We start from the raw sequence: 5,370 nt of genomic DNA on the forward strand, positions 1-5,370 counted from the left end.
AGTTTTGATAAACTTATTAAACTTGTGCGTCTTTGTTACTTACTCTGTGCTATGTCTGTGTGGTTGTATTTCTGTGAGTGAATAAATGACAATGACTAAATGAGCGAGTGAGTAAGTGAATAAGTGTGTGTATGTGTAAATGTGAGTGAGTGAGTTTATGAGAACAAGTGATTGGGTTGTGGCAGTAGTAACGTCGTGGTGATATATGTTATTTTTAGTAAAAAATGATCAGAAAAATATCAATGAAAACTAGGGGTGTTTGCGGATCGGATTTGTGTGGTTTGCGATTCGTTTTTGACCCGCCTGCATCTATGCAGTTTGGGAAAAAGTCAAACCACAACCGCCCACAATGCAGTTTGCGGTTTCTGCGAATAGGATTTGCGAATGTACGGGTGGTTGCAGGCAGTTTGTGGTTTGAATTTTTTTCTTTAAAAATTAACATAGATATTGTTTAATTTTAACTCCACACATCTAAAACCTGGCACTGAGACTACCTACATGTTGAATGGAATTGTCACTTATGTCATCCATCAGTTTAACATCCATGATTTGCACAGTTTATGTTTTGTAATATGAGAGCATTGTGTTGATCAAACATAAAAACTAGTTCAAAAAAAAAGGTACATTTTTTTTTTGGGGATAAATAAGTTTAAAAAAAAGTACTTTGAATCATTTAAATCATTAACCAAAGTACAACTTATGTAAGACTAGAAGTCAATTAAGTAAAACAATTACAGAACGTATAATGGAAGTTGTAAATTCTTCCAAGTAAATGAACGGACAGGTTTTTCCAAATATATATATATATATAGTAGGGGCAGTTGTGGCGGGCTGCGGGTCAAACCTGCAACCCGCCAGCAAATCGAAAAATTAAATTATTTCAAACCGCACCCTACCCTATTGTATTTGCGAAACCGCCCATTCATGTACCGGTAGAGTCGGGTAGGGTGGGTTGTGCAGGTCGGATAACCCTATACCCAGCTCTAATGAAAACTATTGTCAAAAGTCACCGGAGGTTGAAGGTAATGGCTGGTAGTTAGAGATGATTGTTGGATGTAGTCGCTGGAGGTTGAAGGTGGTCATAGGCGACGGTCGGAAACAACGACAGAAGGTGATCGCTAGTGGAGGAGGAGTAAGTCGTAATAGAGTTGCTAATGAAGATGAAGAAAGTAAATTAAGAGCATTTTAGGAGTATTGATAAGTGAAAAAAATGAACCGGATTTATAATAAGTTTGATTAATAGAATAGGTCCGCAAGTGTCCCAAAATAAACTTATCTATAAAAAAAAAAAAAAAAAAAATTAATGAAATATTTTTATACAAATTAGCAAATATTATAGACTTTTTTTAGTTAATGATGTGACATTTGTCTCATCATGAAGTGGCAACGTTTTAATTTTTAAAATTTTATTATTTTATGATACATCAATAATAATCAAATTTGTAAGTTTTGTATAGTATTTTTCTATTTTTTAAAAAACATTATTTCAAATTTTATTTTTTGATTAGTTACACATTTCACCCATGTAATTTGACCCAAATTTCCTTTTAGTGCATGTAGTTTCAATTTGAATAATTTGATCTCTATATATTTTTTATATAGATCGGAAAAAAAAATTTCAATTCAAAACAAATCGGATCAATTTGTTACAACGGTATCACAAGATCTCCAAAAGAGATAAAAATTTTCATGGAAGGAAGGATCTAAGCTTCCATAGAGGAGGAGAAAATGGCTTTGCAAGGGAAGAAAATAAACTTTCACACATGAAAGATTATTACATCAATTTGATCCTTACACTGTAAGTCTAGTTTTAATTTGATCATTTCATTTAAATTTTTGTTAAATTCGTCTATGTGCATACCCTAGAAAATTGATAATTGCCTTAAAATTATTAATTTTAACCTCTAATTTAGATAGAATAACTGAATCGAAAATAAATTTACAATGTAGAGAAATTATTTAAATTAAAATTATAAAGGCCAAAGTGAAATTTAAATTAAACTATAAGAGTAAAAAATATAATTAAGCTTCTACTTTTAATTATCTTTCAATAAAAAGAGAGAAATAGAAAAAAATACTTACAAAAATATAATAAATATTAATATTTAAAATCATAATTGTTTTTTTACTAATATGTAATAATTTTTAAAAATTTTTATTCTATAGTAATTTCCCCCAAAACAAATCGCCGAGTGATGGAGTCGGGCGACCAATTCAGCGCTCGGAAAGATCCCAAGCTGTGACGAAGACGGACAAAAGAAAGCTAAAAATGTAGTCACTTGCAAGAAATATAAGATAGTCCTTTTTTTGGAACTTTGACACACGGCATTTTTTATTTTTTATTTTAGTGATTATTTAATAGTGTTATAATATTATTCTATACTATTTATTATTTGACAAATTATTCCTCAAAATTTTAATAAAAAATATTCAATTTTATTATTTTAAGAAAATATAAAATTAAAATATGATATGAATTTGTCTCAAAACCAACACATAGAGGCCATTTGTGAAGCAAATAAAAAGTCAAAAAGTAAATTTTAATTTATTTTAAGTCATATCACCTCTAGCATATTTTATACAAAAAAGTTAAAAAAGTAACAAGAAATTTTAAAAATTATTTTTTAATTATTTTTTCAAAATACCCCATAATCGTTTTGTTTCTGAGTAGAGAGTAATGGATTTTGTTTTTGGTGTTTTGTGCGCGAATTTTTACTTTTAAAACTTATTTATTTTAGTGGTTAGATTTCATATTTTATTATAAATTTAACAATTTCGATGTACTTAGCGTTATGTGAGTGTTTGAAAAGTTACTATTTTAATAGGCTATTTTAGTTTTTGAATATTTTAATAAATTATTTTTATTTTTGGAAAGATAGTTAAATTTTTTTGTAATTGGATGTGATGTTTGCAAAAGAAAAAATAAAATAATTATGAGTTTGATGTGATATTTTATCTTATTAACTATTTTAACCTATTTTATTATTTTATAAATTTGAATCCAAAAAATCAAAAAAAGCCTTCGCCAAACACCCTTATATTATTTAGGCCAAGTTTGACATATTGCAAAAAAAGTCAAAAAGTTAAAAAGTTACTCAAAAAGTTAAAAAACTAACACTATTCACCAAAAGTCAACAATTACGACTGCACAACTCTCAATCCTAATTTTTCCCTATAAATCAATTTTTACAATTTTTTATTACACATTTTTCATAAAAAGTCAAAAAATTAACTCAAATATCCATATTTTCTTCTTTAATTTTTTAGTTCAAAAAGACAAAAAGTACACTTAGGCCTCATTTGGGATGCTACCTTTTTAGTCAAATAGTCAAAAAGTTACTAAATTAGTCAATTAGCCAATTAGTCATACCAAAAAGTCAACAATTACGGTTTCTCTCTACTTTTTGCACAGCTTTTCGTAATTAGTTAAAAAGTCATCCCAAATATACAAGTTTTTTTTACCTATCTTTTTAGCCAATTAACTAAAAAATTACTAAATTAACCTTTTACAAACGAGGCCTTATTTAAGACATCCTAAATAACCACTTACTTTATCCAATTAATATTTTTCAAAACCACTCATATTAAAATCTATTTAAAACGAATAAAATCGGGTCCGAAATTTTTTCCATCCTATTCCTTGGACAGTTACGTTTGTCAACACACGGGTTGAAGTGGACAAGTGATAGCCGGTGGTTTACCTGCGGAAACGTGCGGACTACATTCATCCACGAAGAAACACGTTTTTCAAGTGGGTCCCTACTCCTCCCAAGATTTTTTGTCCACTTTGTTCTCTTATCCATCCATGTTTCAAGTGGGTCCCTTGTTGGCTTTTTTTTATCCATCCATGAACCAAGACATTTTTCAAATGGGTACCTACCACTGATATTTTTTGTCCTCTTTTGTTGTTTAGTTCCTTACACACGAAGATATTTGAACTAAGATATTTGGAATGTTAGCGTGTCCATGTCATCCTCACCAGAACAAAGATTACATTACACTTCCACATAGGAGTGTTTTAAAAAATTGATAAAAAATTAATTTTTGATTTTTTTAATTAAAAAAGATTTAATTTTTCTGAGTAGTTACTTGGGTAAAAAAATAAATTTTTTTTGACTAAGGGATTGTTTGGGATGATCTAAATAAGTGTACTTTTTGATTTTTTATGAAAAAAACGTGAAATATGGATTGGATTTGAAATGATGTGGTAGAGAGATGATGTGATTTAAATAAGATAATAACTTTTTTACTTTTTTATATTATACCAAACTAAAACTAAAAAAACTAAAAACTAACTTTTTGCTTAGCTTGCCAAAGCAAGCCATAATATCTCATTACCCTGTTGAGTGACTTTTATTTCATTTTCTTGCATTCAAACAGGAAGCCAGGGTATTTTCGCAATTTAATATATATATTTATTGACTTATTAATTTATTTAAATCATATCATTTTTATATTTTTTATACATTTAAAAAAAAAATCACTTCCAACAATAAACTTATGTGAACAAAAAAATAGAATTTAATTGGTTTAAGGGTTGTTTTAGAAATTTATTATTTTAGTTTTTTTTTTTAATTTTTATAAGAAGATATATAAAAAAATAAAGAGAATAATTAACATTTTTTTTTATAATGATTTTAACATTTTTATTATTTTAGCCAATTGCCAAAACAAGCCTAAATTTGTAGACTATACATTTAAAATAAATTAATTTCATATAGATCGTGAATGAAAAAATTATTAGAAAATCTTTTTTTAAGTGTTTGTATTTCAATTAGTCCATAAGATATTCTTGTATTCCAATAAATCCTCTTATTTGAACATTTGATCTACCAATTCTCATATTTAAAGTATTTTATGGACATTTCTATCCTTACAATTTTTTTTAAACGGTTAGCAATTTGGTGAACATTCATGTTTTACAATGTGAATGTTTCACATTGACAGTGTGAACATTCACATTGGATTGGTTATTAATTTCTCATCCCCATTCCCCTAAAATTATTTTTTTCCATTCCCCATTCCCCATCCTCCACGGGTACTACCTTCCCATCCCCAAATGGGTTTGGATTTTCACCAACCCAACTTGACCCAAATTTTTTTTTTCCCCTAAGGTTCACAACCAACGCTGAATACATATTTAATTTAATTTTTTTGATTTAATAATAAAATCAAATACACATTAATTAATTAATTAAGAAGTTTGTTTTAAAGTAATCGAATATATAATTTTAAGACAATCAAATAAGTTTTTAGTAATTGAAAAAAAAAACTAAAAATTATATAATTATGAGTGTTTTCACCTGATGACGCCACATCAGAACATTTTAAAGGCAATAAAAGAAAAAATAAAATCTTACAAGAATCATG

The sequence above is a fragment of the Camellia sinensis genome, chromosome 1 (assembly GCF_055761805.1).
Source record: "Camellia sinensis isolate YWXY chromosome 1, ASM5576180v1, whole genome shotgun sequence".
In the NCBI taxonomy this organism is placed as follows: domain Eukaryota; kingdom Viridiplantae; phylum Streptophyta; class Magnoliopsida; order Ericales; family Theaceae; genus Camellia; species Camellia sinensis.